The 20,217-nt window shown below is 25.0% G+C and overlaps 6 non-coding genes across 6 annotated transcripts; 4 read left to right on the top strand and 2 right to left on the bottom strand.

The window, feature by feature from the left end:
* Window positions 1-680: 680 nt before the first annotated feature.
* On the top strand, window positions 681-766 carry Trnay-gua (transfer RNA tyrosine (anticodon GUA)). Its single transcript is given in 2 exon segments — window positions 681-717; window positions 731-766. It is a non-coding gene; the product is annotated as a tRNA-Tyr (tRNA).
* A 3,688-nt stretch (window positions 767-4,454) lies between these two features.
* Trnag-ucc (transfer RNA glycine (anticodon UCC)) lies at window positions 4,455-4,526 on the top strand. Its single transcript has one exon. It is a non-coding gene; the product is annotated as a tRNA-Gly (tRNA).
* A 663-nt stretch (window positions 4,527-5,189) lies between these two features.
* Trnak-cuu (transfer RNA lysine (anticodon CUU)) lies at window positions 5,190-5,262 on the bottom strand. Its single transcript has one exon. It is a non-coding gene; the product is annotated as a tRNA-Lys (tRNA).
* A 7,375-nt stretch (window positions 5,263-12,637) lies between these two features.
* On the top strand, window positions 12,638-12,708 carry Trnag-gcc (transfer RNA glycine (anticodon GCC)). Its single transcript has one exon. It is a non-coding gene; the product is annotated as a tRNA-Gly (tRNA).
* Window positions 12,709-14,220: 1,512 nt separating this feature from the next.
* On the bottom strand, window positions 14,221-14,306 carry Trnay-gua (transfer RNA tyrosine (anticodon GUA)). The gene is given in 2 exon segments: window positions 14,221-14,256; window positions 14,270-14,306. It is a non-coding gene; the product is annotated as a tRNA-Tyr (tRNA).
* Window positions 14,307-19,896: 5,590 nt separating this feature from the next.
* Trnay-gua (transfer RNA tyrosine (anticodon GUA)) lies at window positions 19,897-19,982 on the top strand. The gene is given in 2 exon segments: window positions 19,897-19,933; window positions 19,947-19,982. It is a non-coding gene; the product is annotated as a tRNA-Tyr (tRNA).
* The last annotated feature ends 235 nt before the right edge of the window (window positions 19,983-20,217 follow it).

Below are 20,217 nucleotides of genomic sequence, written 5' to 3'. Positions count from 1 at the left end.
CACTTTTGTTGTAGCTTTTTTTTAAGTTTGATATTTTTAATCTAAATTAAAAGTTATAGTTGTTTTACATAAGTTTTAGAATTTTTTTATAAAATATATTTTTTTTGCAATTTTTTAGTTTTTATTTAATTTTCTTATAGTTATAAAAACATATAATACTTATTTATTTGTTTACAAATAAAATTGTGCAAAAACTTAAAATTAAGTATTATGATAGGTTACAAATATAACTTGAATCACATGTAAACAAGCTAATATAATTTCATATTATTCTCAGTGTTTACAAGCTTCTTTAGAAAAAATTTTAAAGGTATACATTAATTATTTAATTATATAGAAAAAACAATCATGGTTACTATAACAACCTTCGATAGCTCAGTTGGTACGCATGAAAATCTATTACAAAAATCTATTTCCAAATTATTGTTTGTAAATTGGTATTTAAAATTTTTAAGCTTTTAAGACTTCAATTGGTACGCAAGATTTCAACTTAACAGAAGAAGCGCATAAAGCCATACTAGTGAGTTGATAAAATCAATCAAAATATTTTCAATTTCAAAAGCATATTTTCGTTTTAACATGCCGTGTTGATGTACTTAATAAACAAAATCAATTGTTAAGTGCACCAAGTGCTTTAAACACTAAAGTTTATAAACACAAATTTGTGCTAGTATTTAGCACCTTCGATAGCTCAGTTGGTAGAGCGGTGGACTGTAGCAAGTTGTTAGAAATCCATAGGTCGCTGGTTCGACTGCGGCTCGAAGGACTTATTTTAGTTTCATCAAACTTTATGTTATTGATGTTTATCATTATTAATACAAATAATACTTTATTTGACATTTTTAATTTTTTTAGACTTCAAATTAACTATTTCTTAAAATATCATTTTATAAAGTAGCTTTTTACTAAAAGATATTTTATAACTTTAATAGTTTGTTAACAACTGAATTTCTAGATAAAATATAAAACATCAAATATTAAAACACAATAATAATTAAAAGTTCAAACTATTTTTTATTCAAAACGGGCAAAATCCTTATTTTATACCGTTTTTTTTTACTGTTAAAAATTATTAATGAAGTATTTAAAGGCAGTATTCTAAAAATAATTCATTAAATTGTTGTCTTCTTTTATTTTCAAAAACAAATATCTAGAACACTTTATTGAAATAATTGTTATACTTTTAAGTAAGTGTTGTCGTTAATATTGAAATTTGCACCATTTATATATCAATGGTAACTAAGTAAAACCGATTGATCTACCATTGTTTTATGATTACGAAGACAAAAAGGCAATGCTAAAATCACAAATAACCTTGATATTTAGTTTTAAATGTAAAAATTCTGCCGCTTAAGTTCGAACTTCTTGATTAAGTAAAAAGTTTGTGTAGAAATTGCAACTTGTTATTAAAAAACTTCTTCCTTTAAATAAGTGTCAAGAAGTTTAATTTTAAACATTTGTAGTTAAAATATATGAAAACTACTACGAATTAGTACCAAGTTAATAAACACACCAAGCAAGTTATTCAAATGCATTAATCAACACATGATTTTCTTAATTATGTACAACACAGTTGAAACATTAATATAAATGATTTCAAAACAGCCGGACTAAATTTTAGTTGTTGAAAGAAAATAACAAACAGTGTAACTGTGATTTATTTAGATTCAAAAACACTTAAACTTGGATGACATTTTAGTTTATATAAAGTTTGAAATTTTCATAGAAAAGTATTCATGGTATAGTTTAAAATTAGAGGTGATATAATACGACCAAACAAGAAAAAATGACTTTCAATAATTTCTCAACCAAATTGAAAGCCATTTAAAAGCTTAATAGACTACAGAGACTCTGGTTTATATATTAAATAACTAGTAATTTAGATTTAGCTTTAGTAAGAACGACAATAATTTAGATAAGTTTGCACTTTTTGGCTGTGTTCAAAGTACGAGTTCAAAAAGCATACAACTATACTTTGTTCTCTGATCTATAGTTTGAAAAGTTAAGAAGTAAGTAAAGAAAAACAAACACAACTGCAAAGCTGGTTGTTATTATTGTATAAAACAACTCGTTATCTTTCATAAGAAACCAAAATTATAAATTTTAAGTTTTTAGGGGAAACTCGTATGAAAATTAAAAAAAATGAATTAAAAAACATTTCTTGCTTTTCTTGAAAAGAAATTAAAAAAAAATATTTTTTCAATAAGACAGTCTCTCGGATGTGATAAAAAAATAATACTAACTAAATTAAGACAGTGTTCAATCAAATAAGCAAAAGTGCAATGTCCGGGAATCGAACCCGGGCCTCCCGCGTGGCAGGCGAGAATTCTACCACTGAACCAACTATGCTTGTTAGAGATTCAAAATTTATACTATATAAACCAAATGCTTATCAAATGCAGCGTATCTGCATTTGCTTTTCAAAAGTAGCTAACCGTTGTGATGATATTAAAAATCAACTGTTCATTTAGCTTTGATTTTATGCGACTTGAATATTAGTGCATTTAGTATTTACTTTTTTTTACTATCTTATTACCGGTTCGATATTTAGTTTTTGTGCATTTTTAAATTATAACCATTTTTAAACACATTATTTATTTAAAAAAGTTAATTTATTTTTGTTACAGTAAAAAAAATTATGTACAAACCAGGGGCGTAGCGTGGGGAGGGACGCTGGTGCATGCGTGCCACCCAAAACAAAAAGAAGTAAAAAAAAAATGCAACATCTTTACACTTTATTGTTTATTTTTTCTGCTTAATTTGCCTTTTTTCAACTATGTTTTTCTAGTACTATTCGAAAAGTAAAACAAAATTTCTAATACCAATTAGTGACAAGTTAGGGAAATTACCCAGTATACTGATTCGGTGCGTAATTTCAAATGCGCACCGATGTTGATGAAAAACTCCATAAGGAAAAATTTTATAACTTCATTAACTTCATAAGAGTTTAGACTCAAACAGTACGCAACTAGTTAGTGCACCGAAGTAGTATAACCTTATGACAGATTTTTTAAAAGGGAAAAATTTTGTACTACAAACTAGACAATTTTGATAGTAACACTAACTAAATTTTTACATCAAAATTTAAAACCAGCTTATCTATTTATAAAACTAATGTACCATTTTTACTTTCGTTTATTTAAATATTAACAGACAGTATTTGGTTTAAAACTAAAATAAATTTACAGTTGCAACTACTTAAGCTTAATAAACAAAGTTAGGAAATTTTGTAAAAATATTAAAGTTTACTTAAACTTTGTTAAAACCAAGTTGTCACTTTGAAATCGAACTTTGTCAAACATTTTAGAAGCCGGTTGTTGAAAAAACATAATTAAAAATTAATAATGTTTTCAGAGGTGTCAATTTAAACAATTAACATTTTTGCATTCAAACATGATATAAGCAGTAAGTAAAATTTGTGAGTGAAACATTAATAGGTATATGCTTTTTTTACGTTTGTGTAAGCACGATGATGACCAATAAGACCAGGGAACTATTCAATTCTGATGATATGTTTTTATTTGGAAAAGTCCTTTAACTGTATTCTATTTGTAGTGCACGACTCGATAACTGAAACGTATTTTCGTACACCAGGTCCTAGGATCAAACATTTTTAGTGTTTTTATTTTATTCTACAAATTGTTCAAGACAATACTTGGATACAAATATTTAGCCTTGTTTAATCTTCTGATCCCAATAAAAATCTTAAAGTTATGGTAGTCGAAATTGTATAATGAGAAATTATAGAATCCTTTCATAAGAGCGATTAATCTTAAATTAACATTTAATTCATATAGAGCTATTTTATTAGATTACAAATTAAATAATGCATATGAGAATGAGACTTTTATTTATACTTAAATAAGTTAAGAACATTTAAGCCATAGCTTTAAAATTAACATAACTTAATAAAATTAGTAATTTTTTTAGTAGTTAATGAGAATTTGGTAATTATATAAGAAAAAAATCATCAGATATTTGTTTATGATTCATCTTAAATGTAGTATATAATAATTATTCTTGGTAGCGTAAGCTATTAAAGTTTTCTTTTTCAACTAAACAAAGTTGTAGAATTTTTTAAAATTTTTAATTAGCTTATTAACACCATTTATCGTTAGTTTTATATTACAAACAATTTTTCTTTTTTTTTAAACTATATGTAGCTAAAGCTTAAATGTGACGTCAAGAAATTCAGTATTTAGTTTTAAACAACAGCTAACGAACAGTAGCTATAAGTTTGCAGTTTACTTAACCACGTGATTATTTTCAACGAGCGTCAAAGCCATCGAGCAAAAACACGTTTAAAATTTGCAGCGCAATAATATAGCACATTTTGTCGAGTTAAAGGCAAAAAAATTAACGCTTGAACGAACATATGCTAGCATTCGAATGCGCTACAGATTTACTTGCCTCGACATTTGGGTTTATATATAGTAATTTTTCATTGCAAACAAGCGTCGATGGTGTAACGGTTAGCATTGGTGCCTTCCAAGCACTAGTTCCGGGTTCGACTCCCGGTCGACGCATTTTTGTACTTTTGGTACAGTAGTAAAATATTTTGCATTTAAGAATGGAATGATGTAAATGTTTTAAGTAGAAACGAATAATTTCAAACTAATTTTAGCAAGCTTTATGAAACTTAAAAACAAGTAATAGAAGGACTACTGATGTAAATCTACAATTTTCAACTGTATTTTGTTTTGAAATTATAAAGTTTGAATCAGATAGTAAGCAAGTAATTCAGTAATTATTTTTATGATCAGATACAAGTGTGTTGATCAGATATTCAAAAAAAAAATTAATTCGGGTAGCTAGTTATTTGTTGGAATGTAGTAATACTCTTGTATTTGATTTTCACATAACTCTATTTTTTATGGTTTAGTTACTTTCAAGTCAAAAATCAAGCTCACCTAATTAATTATGTATTACCATTTAAAGTAAACTAGTAGTAAATTTACAATTTTACAAGAAAATATCGTTAAAAATACAGGTCATAAATTATACCTATTTTTTTTAATATACATTCATAAACATTGTTCTGTTGACCCTGCTTAAACAATAAGTTGTTTTAGATTCTGTTTAATACTACTTGATATTAAAAAATATTAAAAAAAAACACAAAATCACCTAAAGTAAATCAATGTTATTATCAAAAGATAGTTCATTTCAGCAAAAAACAATGAAAACCACGCCCAACGTGGGGCTCGAACCCACGACCGTTGGATTAAGAGTCCAACGCTCTACCGACTGAGCTAGCCGGGCGCTTAGGAAGAACCCTTGTTACAGCTATATTTGATAAAGTTTAATTTAATCTCTCATTGATTCTTTAATTGCTTATTACCAGTTAACAATTGTTATCAATTTATTTATAAATGCTGCTTTTTAAGTTACGTTAAACCAATAGAATTATTTTATGTAAGTAGTTGTTAGATAGTTTCCTAAAAATGAAATTTATTTTTATTTACACATTCTGGTCTTTCTAATAGAAATTTATTTTATAGGTTCATTATCTGCATAAATAACGGTATGAAATTTTAGTCATGAAGTTTAATGTATGAATTATTTTTCTTTTTTATATACTTTTATATTAATAAGTTTTATTGGTAGTTTATCCTTTATAATTTTATTTTCGTAAAATATTTATAAACATAACCAACTTATTTCTCGAAGCTTTGTATATAGCTAACAAGTATGAGAACGGGTCAAATATGCACGGAGACACTTTTGCACAAAGGTTCGAATAAGCGTGAAGACACACTTTCGCACGAAGGCAATTTTGCACGAAAGTACATTTTTGTACGAAGACAGTTTTGCACAAAGAAACTTTTGCATGAAGGGTCACTTTTGTACGAAAAGTAATTTTTGCACGAGTGTTTAAAAATACAAATAAAATACAAAGAAAACATTGATAAAAATAAAGAAAATATGTATTAATTAAAATAAAAACGAAAGTTAAGAATAAAGATATTAACTGAGATTAAGGGTTAGGGGAAACAGTTATAGTAAAAATGAAAAAAAAGTAGTACAAATCTCAAATAAAATTTAATATAATAAAATAAAATGCAGAAAAAAAGTTGATAAAAAAAACAAAATAGAAAAAAAAAGTTACCGACCGGGGTTAAGAGTTAGGGGTAACAGTGATAGTAAAAACACAAACGTAAAGAAAAAATAAATTAATAAAATATAAGATTAAATAAAATTTTTTCAACCCGTGCAAAAGTGTCTTTGTGCAAAATTGACGCTGTGCAAAAGTTAACTTTCGTGCATATTTGACATCAACCAAAAAAAAATATTTTTTAATTTTAATGTTAAGTTAAATAATCAACCATTTATTTACCACATCAATGAAGTTTTTTATCAACATTTCAGTGCTAATTTATAAACATGTGGTCATAGACAAAATATAAAAATCTCTGCTATAACAAAAACTCTATTATCCGTAGATTTTATTATATTTAATTAAATTTTACTGAATATTTTTACACTTAAAAACAGTTTGCTTTTAAAAGCTTTAAATTGCTATTGTATCTGTTGAAAATATTTTTAAACTATGATTTAATAATTAATTAAAAGTAGAAAATAACTCTATACCTATACTTTTAAAATACTTTATTTTTTGATATATTTACACTTTACAGAACTACCAAACGAAAACAGTTATTTTTAAATCAAAATAAAAGCATATAAATTTAGTTGAAACCTACTGTATTTACAAGCTTTAATCGTTTACAAAAATAATTTGTAAATTGGCTTGAATTAGCAAAATGCAAAAAATTAGCAGGTAGTATCTATAACAGTATTTTTTATTGTTTTGAAATAAACGCTTTAACTTTAAATTTTTAACTATAAAAACAGAAAATTACTTGGTTTTTTATTTATTTAGTTGACAAATAGTTTAATATTTGCAAACTTTGATTTACTTAGTTAAGATTGTTTTTAAACTTACCTAAAATTTATTAAGTTTACCTTTAAACTGAAAATATTTATGGTTCAAGCCAGTGGCGTAACGTGGTATTTTGGTCAGGGGAAGCGCAAATTGTTTTCTCAAAAAATCCTCTAAATTAAAACTTTTGTAATTAGCTATAAAAAAACTTTTTATAAGTAATATAATTGAAATAAATTTATTAAGTAAAATAAGTTCGTTAACTGTTTTAAAAAATATTAATATCTTACAAAATTAAACAGTTAAATAAAAGTATATATTTCATTAGAATTACTTATACTTGCAAAAATGTAAGCTTACTAAATAAAAGTTGTTTTTATTACTTATAGTAAACTTTATATCTTTAAAAATTAATATATTCAATAAAACGAAAGTATCTGTTTTATTTACGAAAAAAATATCAATCTCTTTAATATACAATACAACAGTGATAACAACACCTCATTGCACATAATTTTAATAAAGCTACACAGAAGTTAAAATAGACCAACTTTATAACTGTTATTACAGTTTATTACAACTTTGTAAAATAGTTAAAAGTATACTTTTTAAATTTAATTCATGTGATTGTATTTGTTTAAAATAAAAATCACAAACAAAGTTTTTTTCTCATATGCCGACACGCTTATCTTGTATATTTACAAAAATAAAGTTCAGAAAACTAGCAGTAGTCTTAACGATGTGGCATAAAAAAAAAAATTGTAAAATTGTTTAATTTTTCTTTAAGCGTGACGTATTTTTGTAAACTTTTTGTAGAAAAATAATCTGCCATAAGGTTATACTACAGCGGTGCGCTATATTAATTGCGTGCTTTTTGAGTCTAAATTCTTATCTTATGAAGTTAATGAACTTATAAAATTTTTCCTTATGGAGTTTTTCATCAACATCGGTGCGCATTTGCAATTACGCACCGAATCAGTATATTGAGTGATAAAATGTACTTTCCTAACTTTTCACTAATTGGTATTCAAAATTTCGTTTAACTTTTTGAATACTAGATAAACATAGTTGAAAAAAAGGCAAATTAAGCAGAAAAAATAAACTATAGAGAATAAAGATATTACATTCTTTTTTTTTACATTTTTCTTATTTTTGGGTGGCACGCATGCGCCAGCGTCCCTCCCCACGCTACGCCCCTGGTTCAAGCTAATAGTTACAAACAGTAACAATTTAAATTTTACTACGCCAAGGTAAATTAAGATTAAGGTTACAAATATTAAAATGAAATTTCAGAAAATAAAAAACCCTCCCCGTCGGGGAATCGAACTCCGGTCGCCCGCGTGACAGGCGGGAATACTCACCACTATACTAACGAGGATCACGTCTGACAGCCGTATCGCGCGTATAAAATCCTAAATTTTACATACTTCACATATTAGACTGTGATTTTGCTCAAACGTTTTACGCAAACTATGAGCTTTATCAATTTGTTTGGCTCAATTTATGCACTGTTACTTGTTATGCACTTGTTATTTTATGTATTATGTTATATAATGGATGAAGTAATCTTTTTCTAATACTTATGTATTTTGTGTTATATAGTTACTTGAAAATATAAACTAACCTTTGATTATTTTTCAACATAGTACAGTGCTTCCTCGCTAATCCGGTCCTCGTTAATCCGGCCGGTTTTAGTCGAGAAGTCGACTTATTCACTTTAACGTTTAATTTCATTTTACTTCGAAAAAGTATTCAATTTACGTTTTATAAGTATGCAAGCAATATATTGTTACGTCATAATAAAGTATCATTTGTATAATCTGAATTTTTTTTTCATACTTTTCCCGCTCAGTTGTAACAAACTTGTTTATTATTCATTTGCAATTTTTCTGTCTTTGCTAAGCAAGTTACACTTTAATTGTACTACAATCAACATATCTGGTTAAAAATGGATAAGACAGCAAAGAAACGAAAACGCGTTCAACTAACAATTGAAAACAAGTTAAAAGTTTGCGAAATGGCAAACAATAATGTGCCTAAAGCTGTTATAATGAGCCAGTTTAACATTTTGAACTTATAAAATTTTGTTGCGTTTAGTTTTGTCTGTTTTTATTCTTTTTTCTTTGAATAAAGTAAAATAAATTAAATTAACAGAAATTTTATAGTACGTTTTGTTATATACATTCATAACATAACTAAGGGAGATAGCTTGTAAAAAAAGCGATATTTTGTTCTTATCCGGCCAAAGGCAAATCCGGCCGTATTTTCAAAAAATTCTTGCCCAACTTAGCCGGATTAGCGAGGAAACACTGTACTTTACTTTAAAAAATAGTATGTTAGTAGAGACACTGCTGCAGTTTATAAAGAATTACAATAAATCAAGTTTAAATTACTTACTAAATAATAGATTTATAATTTTATGTACATTAGCTTTTTTAATATTTCTTACAAGTTTTACAAAAAGTTAGCCAATTTTTGATTAAACTTAAACTTAAGTATTTAAATACTGAATTTGTGGTTATTAATTTGATAATTACACAACAAAATTAACTTAATATTGATTGTAAAAGTAGCTTTTAGCACAAACTCAATTCTAAATTAATAACGTCATAATAGAATGAATGCATTTAATTAAACATTAAATTTATATTAAAAAACATATTTGTTTAATCTAAATATTAAGAGTTCTTCTTGAATAAATTTTGCAGAGTATGTGTACTACAAACACGTTTAAACATTTAATTATATTTTGTAATTTAATATCATGCTTAATGATAGTTTAAAACGCTTAAAATGTTTCATTACAGACAAAAAACAAATTCTCAGTAAACTAAAAATAAAAGCATATTCAAAAAATTGTTTACTAAGGTACATATTAATATATATACATTTTATTGAACGAAATAAAAAGCGCTCAAAAACTTTGTCCAAGGACCTGGAGACGAAAAACCTTTCGGTTATCGAGTCATACACCAGGATACAGTTTAATGTCATATCTAGGACATAAATTCATATTAATAATATATCAGTTAATATTTTCTTGATAGTTATTTTACTCTTATGTAGAACTTTTGTATAAAGACTAATTTAAAACAAGTTAACCAACTATTTAAATATTAAAAGTACTACAATATCGATAAGTTTGTTTATTTTCCTTTTCACATAATACTAATATTTTAGTTTTAACCCTATAAAACATTTAAAGTCATTAATAAGTTGCTTGTTTATTTATAACTTTCTTATATACTTCATTTTTAGAATTTTTTTTTGTAAAGTTTAGTTTATATGAATTATAGTGAAATTATAAAAACTGTAATATACCATAGCTATAGTGAAAAACACACAAATTAAATTAATAACTTATGATTAAAAAAAGTTCAAACAAAAAAAAAAAGCTAAAAATTGTTTATTAAACATATAATTTAATAACGAGTAAAAAATAAAACAAAAATCAAACTAACTAAAATTATAAAAAGGTATGGCCAGTATGGGGATCGAACCCGCGACATTCGCGTTATTAGCACGACGCTCTAACCAACTGAGCTAACCGGCCACACATCTAGATCATATTCTGTACGTATATAATACATTGTGGTTTATAGTTATGTTGTTTTTAGTGACTTCCAACCATGTATAATTCTAATTGTTTACTACATCAACTAAACTTTGGTTCATGTTTTATATAATACAGTGCTTACTCACTTATCCGGACGCTCACTTATCCGGACAGTTTTAGTCCGAAGAAAACTCAAAAAAATTTCAATCGACAAAATGTGCTATATTATTGCGCTGCAAATTTTAAACGTGTTTTTGCTCGATGGCTTTGACGCTCGTTGAAAATAATCACGTGGTTAAGTAAACTGCAAACTTATAGCTACTGTTCGTTAGCTGTTGTTTAAAACTAAATACTGAATTTCTTGACGTCACATTTAAGCTTTAGCTACATATAGTTTAAAAAAAAAGAAAAATTGTTTGTAATATAAAACTAACGATAAATGGTGTTAATAAGCTAATTAAAAATTTTAAAAAATTCTACAACTTTGTTTAGTTGAAAAAGAAAACTTTAATAGCTTACGCTACCAAGAATAATTATTATATACTACATTTAAGATGAATCATAAACAAATATCTGATGATTTTTTTCTTATATAATTACCAAATTCTCATTAACTACTAAAAAAATTACTAATTTTATTAAGTTATGTTAATTTTAAAGCTATGGCTTAAATGTTCTTAACTTATTTAAGTATAAATAAAAGTCTCATTCTCATATGCATTATTTAATTTGTAATCTAATAAAATAGCTCTATATGAATTAAATGTTAATTTAAGATTAATCGCTCTTATGAAAGGATTCTATAATTTCTCATTATACAATTTCGACTACCATAACTTTAAGATTTTTATTGGGATCAGAAGATTAAACAAGGCTAAATATTTGTATCCAAGTATTGTCTTGAACAATTTGTAGAATAAAATAAAAACACTAAAAATGTTTGATCCTAGGACCTGGTGTACGAAAATACGTTTCAGTTATCGAGTCGTGCACTACAAATAGAATACAGTTAAAGGACTTTTCCAAATAAAAACATATCATCAGAATTGAATAGTTCCCTGGTCTTATTGGTCATCATCGTGCTTACACAAACGTAAAAAAAGCATATACCTATTAATGTTTCACTCACAAATTTTACTTACTGCTTATATCATGTTTGAATGCAAAAATGTTAATTGTTTAAATTGACACCTCTGAAAACATTATTAATTTTTAATTATGTTTTTTCAACAACCGGCTTCTAAAATGTTTGACAAAGTTCGATTTCAAAGTGACAACTTGGTTTTAACAAAGTTTAAGTAAACTTTAATATTTTTACAAAATTTCCTAACTTTGTTTATTAAGCTTAAGTAGTTGCAACTGTAAATTTATTTTAGTTTTAAACCAAATACTGTCTGTTAATATTTAAATAAACGAAAGTAAAAATGGTACATTAGTTTTATAAATAGATAAGCTGGTTTTAAATTTTGATGTAAAAATTTAGTTAGTGTTACTATCAAAATTGTCTAGTTTGTAGTACAAAATTTTTCCCTTTTAAAAAATCTGTCATAAGGTTATACTACTTCGGTGCACTAACTAGTTGCGTACTGTTTGAGTCTAAACTCTTATGAAGTTAATGAAGTTATAAAATTTTTCCTTATGGAGTTTTTCATCAACATCGGTGCGCATTTGAAATTACGCACCGAATCAGTATACTGGGTAATTTCCCTAACTTGTCACTAATTGGTATTAGAAATTTTGTTTTACTTTTCGAATAGTACTAGAAAAACATAGTTGAAAAAAGGCAAATTAAGCAGAAAAAATAAACAATAAAGTGTAAAGATGTTGCATTTTTTTTTTACTTCTTTTTGTTTTGGGTGGCACGCATGCACCAGCGTCCCTCCCCACGCTACGCCCCTGGTTTGTACATAATTTTTTTTACTGTAACAAAAATAAATTAACTTTTTTAAATAAATAATGTGTTTAAAAATGGTTATAATTTAAAAATGCACAAAAACTAAATATCGAACCGGTAATAAGATAGTAAAAAAAAGTAAATACTAAATGCACTAATATTCAAGTCGCATAAAATCAAAGCTAAATGAACAGTTGATTTTTAATATCATCACAACGGTTAGCTACTTTTGAAAAGCAAATGCAGATACGCTGCATTTGATAAGCATTTGGTTTATATAGTATAAATTTTGAATCTCTAACAAGCATTGTTGGTTCAGTGGTAGAATTCTCGCCTGCCACGCGGGAGGCCCGGGTTCGATTCCCGGACAATGCACTTTTGCTTATTTGATTGAACACTGTCTTAATTTAGTTAGTATTATTTTTTTATCACATCCGAGAGACTGTCTTATTGAAAAAATATTTTTTTTTAATTTCTTTTCAAGAAAAGCAAGAAATGTTTTTTAATTCATTTTTTTTAATTTTCATACGAGTTTCCCCTAAAAACTTAAAATTTATAATTTTGGTTTCTTATGAAAGATAACGAGTTGTTTTATACAATAATAACAACCAGCTTTGCAGTTGTGTTTGTTTTTCTTTACTTACTTCTTAACTTTTCAAACTATAGATCAGAGAACAAAGTATAGTTGTATGCTTTTTGAACTCGTACTTTGAACACAGCCAAAAAGTGCAAACTTATCTAAATTATTGTCGTTCTTACTAAAGCTAAATCTAAATTACTAGTTATTTAATATATAAACCAGAGTCTCTGTAGTCTATTAAGCTTTTAAATGGCTTTCAATTTGGTTGAGAAATTATTGAAAGTCATTTTTTCTTGTTTGGTCGTATTATATCACCTCTAATTTTAAACTATACCATGAATACTTTTCTATGAAAATTTCAAACTTTATATAAACTAAAATGTCATCCAAGTTTAAGTGTTTTTGAATCTAAATAAATCACAGTTACACTGTTTGTTATTTTCTTTCAACAACTAAAATTTAGTCCGGCTGTTTTGAAATCATTTATATTAATGTTTCAACTGTGTTGTACATAATTAAGAAAATCATGTGTTGATTAATGCATTTGAATAACTTGCTTGGTGTGTTTATTAACTTGGTACTAATTCGTAGTAGTTTTCATATATTTTAACTACAAATGTTTAAAATTAAACTTCTTGACACTTATTTAAAGGAAGAAGTTTTTTAATAACAAGTTGCAATTTCTACACAAACTTTTTACTTAATCAAGAAGTTCGAACTTAAGCGGCAGAATTTTTACATTTAAAACTAAATATCAAGGTTATTTGTGATTTTAGCATTGCCTTTTTGTCTTCGTAATCATAAAACAATGGTAGATCAATCGGTTTTACTTAGTTACCATTGATATATAAATGGTGCAAATTTCAATATTAACGACAACACTTACTTAAAAGTATAACAATTATTTCAATAAAGTGTTCTAGATATTTGTTTTTGAAAATAAAAGAAGACAACAATTTAATGAATTATTTTTAGAATACTGCCTTTAAATACTTCATTAATAATTTTTAACAGTAAAAAAAAACGGTATAAAATAAGGATTTTGCCCGTTTTGAATAAAAAATAGTTTGAACTTTTAATTATTATTGTGTTTTAATATTTGATGTTTTATATTTTATCTAGAAATTCAGTTGTTAACAAACTATTAAAGTTATAAAATATCTTTTAGTAAAAAGCTACTTTATAAAATGATATTTTAAGAAATAGTTAATTTGAAGTCTAAAAAAATTAAAAATGTCAAATAAAGTATTATTTGTATTAATAATGATAAACATCAATAACATAAAGTTTGATGAAACTAAAATAAGTCCTTCGAGCCGCAGTCGAACCAGCGACCTATGGATTTCTAACAACTTGCTACAGTCCACCGCTCTACCAACTGAGCTATCGAAGGTGCTAAATACTAGCACAAATTTGTGTTTATAAACTTTAGTGTTTAAAGCACTTGGTGCACTTAACAATTGATTTTGTTTATTAAGTACATCAACACGGCATGTTAAAACGAAAATATGCTTTTGAAATTGAAAATATTTTGATTGATTTTATCAACTCACTAGTATGGCTTTATGCGCTTCTTCTGTTAAGTTGAAATCTTGCGTACCAATTGAAGTCTTAAAAGCTTAAAAATTTTAAATACCAATTTACAAACAATAATTTGGAAATAGATTTTTGTAATAGATTTTCATGCGTACCAACTGAGCTATCGAAGGTTGTTATAGTAACCATGATTGTTTTTTCTATATAATTAAATAATTAATGTATACCTTTAAAATTTTTTCTAAAGAAGCTTGTAAACACTGAGAATAATATGAAATTATATTAGCTTGTTTACATGTGATTCAAGTTATATTTGTAACCTATCATAATACTTAATTTTAAGTTTTTGCACAATTTTATTTGTAAACAAATAAATAAGTATTATATGTTTTTATAACTATAAGAAAATTAAATAAAAACTAAAAAATTGCAAAAAAAATATATTTTATAAAAAAATTCTAAAACTTATGTAAAACAACTATAACTTTTAATTTAGATTAAAAATATCAAACTTAAAAAAAAGCTACAACAAAAGTGTAAGAAAATAATAGTTTATAATAAAAACTCTTAGACTATATTTTAATTTATTAACAATGATTTTTTAACCTTAGTTAAAACTTTTCTATGTTTGGTATATAACTAGGACTGTATTATGAAAAAGTATGTTGTATGAAAACGTTTAATTTATGAAATGCTTTGAAATATTAATTTAAGAGCTGTTTAATAGACACATATATCTAAGTACATAAAATAATGCTTAAATACATACATGTTTACTTTAATAAAAAATACAGTTCTAGTTATATACCAAGCATAGAAAAGTTTTAACTAAGGTTTAAAAATCATTGTTAATAAATTAAAATATAGTCTAAGCGTTTTTATTATAAACTATTATTTTCTTACACTTTTGTTGTAGCTTTTTTTTAAGTTTGATATTTTTAATCTAAATTAAAAGTTATAGTTGTTTTACATAAGTTTTAGAATTTTTTTATAAAATATATTTTTTTGCAATTTTTTAATTTTTATTTAATTTTCTTATAGTTATAAGAACATATACAGTGCTTCCTTGCTAATCCGGCCAGGTTGGGCAAGATTTTTTGAAAAATGGCCGGATTTGCCTTTGGCCGGATAAGAACAAAATATTGCTTTTTTTACAAATTATCTACCTTTTTTATATTATGAATGTCTATAACAAAACGTACTATAAAATTTCTGTTAATTTAATTTATTTTACTTTATTCAAAGAAAAAGAATTAAAACAGACAAAACTAAACAAAACAAAATTTTATAAGTTCAAAATTAATGGAAAAATCTACACTGTTAACACTTTAAATAAAATAAGATTTTTTTTTTTTAAAGAAAGAATGGAAGATTGTTTTACAGTGCTTTCTCGTTTCTTAGCAGAAAACTCACGGAGGCTTTTTCTAATAGTATTGGGCCAGTTATTGGACAACCCTTTTAACGTTCCTGACGAAACCAAATGTGAAGGGCGCTGTTTAGCTTGTCAAAGACGCCTCCTTCTACTTTTTTTGTCGTTTGCAGCTATGGTCGTTTTAATGCTTGACAAAATCTGACTGGACAAAAATTTTCAGCTTGATATTCGACTAAAACTACAAACTTGCTAAACTTGAACTGGACAATTTTAACTTAGTAAAAGCTGACTTTTAAAAAATTTAACTTCCAAAAATATCCTTTTAAACTTATACAATATTATAAATATAATTAAATATATATTATAGAATACATTTTTAACATATAATACTAATATATAATAAGGAATGTAAAAATATTCTTTTAAACTTATAAAAGTAAGTATAATACTTAACAATATTATAAATATAACTAAATATATATAATTAAATACACTTTTAACGTATTAAAATAATACTAATATGTAATGAAGAATATAAAAATAAAAATATTCTTTAAAATTTATAAAAATAATTAACAATATTATAACAAAAAATAGTAATAAAGTTTTCTTTTAAACTTATAAAAATAATTAACAACATTATAACAAAAAATAATAATAAATACTAACTAATCTATAACAAAAAATTGATAACACTATATAAATATACAAACTAATATTTGTATACAATTAAAAGTTATTTTATAAAATATAATAAGTAAAAAATAATTTTCTCGAAAAAAAAAAATAAAATCAATTGTAAAAAAATATATTAAAAACTATAAAATATAAAACAAAATATTAAAAAAATCAACAAAAATAAATTATTTGATACAGAGTGATATAAAAGTTTGTCACCATTCTCTTATGAGTTTAGGTTATAGACCTCTTTTTATCAAACTATAATTTATTTACTATTTCTTCGAAATAAAAATTTAAATCAAAAACTTCAAAAAGTAAGTACTTGTTTAAGTTATATTTAAATAAAACAAAGTTTAAATTATTAAAACGCCTGTTTTTACTTTTAAAACTAACAATTTCAGGTATTGTATTAAAATTTTTACGACCTTCTAAACTTTACCTTAAAAAACACCTAAATTCGCCTTTTCAAACTATATGCCATTACAAAAAACATTTTAACACAAAAAGTTATGTACAAAATTTGTTGAAAATTTGTACATTTGTTTTTAAATGCAAAGTCTAGTAGTTAATTTTTTTTTAGTGTTCTAACTAATGTATTAAAAGTTTTACGATCTTCTGAACTTCACCTCTAAAAAACACCTACTTTTGCTTTTTTCGAATATAAGCCATCACTAAAAGCATTTGTAAACAGAAAATTTTTACAAAAATCGTTCAAATTTCGCACAAAATAATTTCAAGAAATATTCTAGTAAATAATTGATTTTTGTTGTTTTTATCAATGTATTAAAAATTTTACCATCATCTAAACTTAATCTTCAAAAAAACACCTTTACTACTTTATAAACACCTATATATGCTTTTTTAAACTATATGCCTTTACAAAAAACATTTTAAGACAAAAAGTTGTGTACAAAATTTGTTGAAAATTTATACAACTGTTGTTGAAAGCATAGTCTAGTAGTTAATTTTTTTTAAATGTTTTAACTAATGTATTAAAAGTTTTACGATCTTCTGAACTTCACCTCTAAAAACACTTACTTTTGCTTTTTTCAAATATAAGCCATCACTAAATACATTTTTAACCAAAAGTATTTTTTCAAAAATCATTTAAACTTCGCACAAATTAATTTAAAGGAATAGTCTAGTATATAAATGATTTTTGTTGCTTTTACCAATGTATTAAAAATTTAGGTGTTTTTAAAGGTGATGTTCAGAAGATCGTAAAACTTTTAATACATTAGTTAAAACATTTAAAAAAAATTAACTACTAGACTTTGCATTTAACAACAGTTGTACAAACTTTCAACAAATTTTGTACATAACTTTTTGTGTTAAAATGTTTTTTGTAATGGCATATAGTTTGAAAAGGCGAATTTAGGTGTTTTTTAAGGTAAAGTTTAGAAGATCGTAAAAATTTTAATACAATACCTAAAATTGTTAGTTTTAAAAGTAAAAACAGGCGTTTTAATAATTTAAACTTTGTTTTATTTAAATATAACTAAAACAAGTACTTACTTTTTAAAGTTTTTGATTTAAATTTTATTTCGAAGAAATAGTAAATAAATTATAGTTTGATAAAAAGAGGTCTATAACCTAAACTCATAAGAGAATGGTGACAAACTTTTATATCACTCTGTATCAAATAATTTATTTTTGTTGATTTTTTTAATATTTTGTTTTATATTTTATAGTTTTTAATATATTTTTTCACAACTGATTTTTTTTTTTCGAGAAAATTATTTTTTACTCATTATATTTTATAAAAAAACTTTTAATTGTATACAAATATTAATTTGTATATTTATATAGTGTTATCAATTTTTTGTTATAGATTAGTTAGTATTTATTATTATTTTTTGTTATAATGTTGTTAATTATTTTTATAAGTTTAGAAGAAAACTTTATTACTATTTTTTGTTATAATATTGTTAATTATTTTTATAAGTTTAAAAGAATATTTTTATTTTTATATTCTTCATTATGTATTAGTATTATTTTAATACGTTAAAAGTGTATTTAATTATATATATTTAGTTATATTTATAATATTGTTAAGTATTATACTTACTTTTATAAATTTAAAAGAATATTTTTACATTCCTTATTATATATTAGTATTATACGTTAAAAATGTATTCTATAATATATATTTAATTATATTTATAATATTGTATAAGTTTAAAAGGATATTTTTGGAAGTTAAATTTTTTTAAAAGTCAGCTTTTACTAAGTTAGAAATTGTCCAGTTCAAGTTTTAGCAAGTTTGTAATTTTAGTCGAATATCAAGCTGAAAATTTTTGTTCAGTCAGATTTTGTCCAGCATTAAAACGACCATGTTTGCAGCTCCGATTAGTCCCAGCTCCTCCTTTTCGGCTTTAAACTTTGTGAACTTTTCTTCGCCTCTCAAAATGTCATTTAAAGTTGACTTACCAATGTTAAACTGGCTCATTATAACAGCTTTAGGCACATTATTGTTTGCCATTTCGCAAACGTTTAACTTGTTTTTAATTGTTAGTTGAACGCGTTTTCGTTTCTTTGCTGTCTTATCCATTTTTTAACCAGATATGTTGATTGTAGTATATTAAAGTGTAACTTGCTAGGCAAAGACAGAAAAATTGCAAAGGAATAATAAACAAGTTTGTTACAACTGAGCAGGAAAGTATGAAAAAAAAACTTAAGATCATACAAATGATACTTTATTATGACGTAACAAAATATTGCTTGCATACTTATAAAACGTAAATTGAATACTTTTTCGAAGTAAAATGAAATTAAACGTTAAAGTGAATAAGTCGACTTCTCGACTAAAACCGGCCGGATTAGCGAGGAACCGGATTAGCGAGAACCGGATTAGCGAGGAAACACTGTAATACTTATTTATTTGTTTACAAATAAAATTGTGCAAAAACTTAAAATTAAGTATTATGATAGGTTACAAATATAACTTGAATCACATGTAAACAAGCTAATATAATTTCATATTATTCTCAGTGTTTACAAGCTTCTTTAGAAAAAATTTTAAAGGTATACATTAATTATTTAATTATATAGAAAAAACAATCATTGTTACTATAACAACCTTCGATAGCTCAGTTGGTACGCATGAAAATCTATTACAAAAATCTATTTCAAAATTATTGTTTGTAAATTGGTATTTAAAATTTTTAAGCTTTAAAGACTTCAATTGGTACGCAAGATTTCAACTTAACAGAAGAAGCGCATAAAGCCATACTAGTGAGTTGATAAAATCAATCAAAATATTTTCAATTTCAAAAGCATATTTTCGTTTTAACATGCCGTGTTGATGTACTTAATAAACAAAATAAATTGTTAAGTGCACCAAGTGCTTTAAACACTAAAGTTTATAAACACAAATTTGTGCTAATATTTAGCACCTTCTATAGCTCAGTTGGTAGAGCGGTGGACTGTAGCAAGTTGTTAGAAATCCATAGGTCGCTGGTTCGACTCCGGCTCGAAGGACTTATTTTAGTTTCATCAAACTTTATGTTATTGATGTTTATCATTATTAATACAAATAATACTTTATTTGACATTTTTAATTTTTTTAGACTTCAAATTAACTATTTCTTAAAATATCATTTTATAAAGTAGCTTTTTACTAAAAGATATTTTATAACTTAAATAGTTTGTTAACAACTGAATTTCTAGATAAAATATAAAACATCAAATATTAAAACACAATAATAATTAAAAG

Source organism: Thalia democratica, chromosome 2 (assembly GCF_965202585.1).
Source record: "Thalia democratica chromosome 2, ktThaDemo2.hap1.1, whole genome shotgun sequence".
Classification (NCBI taxonomy): domain Eukaryota; kingdom Metazoa; phylum Chordata; class Thaliacea; order Salpida; family Salpidae; genus Thalia; species Thalia democratica.
Note: the sequence above shows the minus strand (reverse complement) of the source record. Positions and strands in the feature narration are given on the sequence as shown.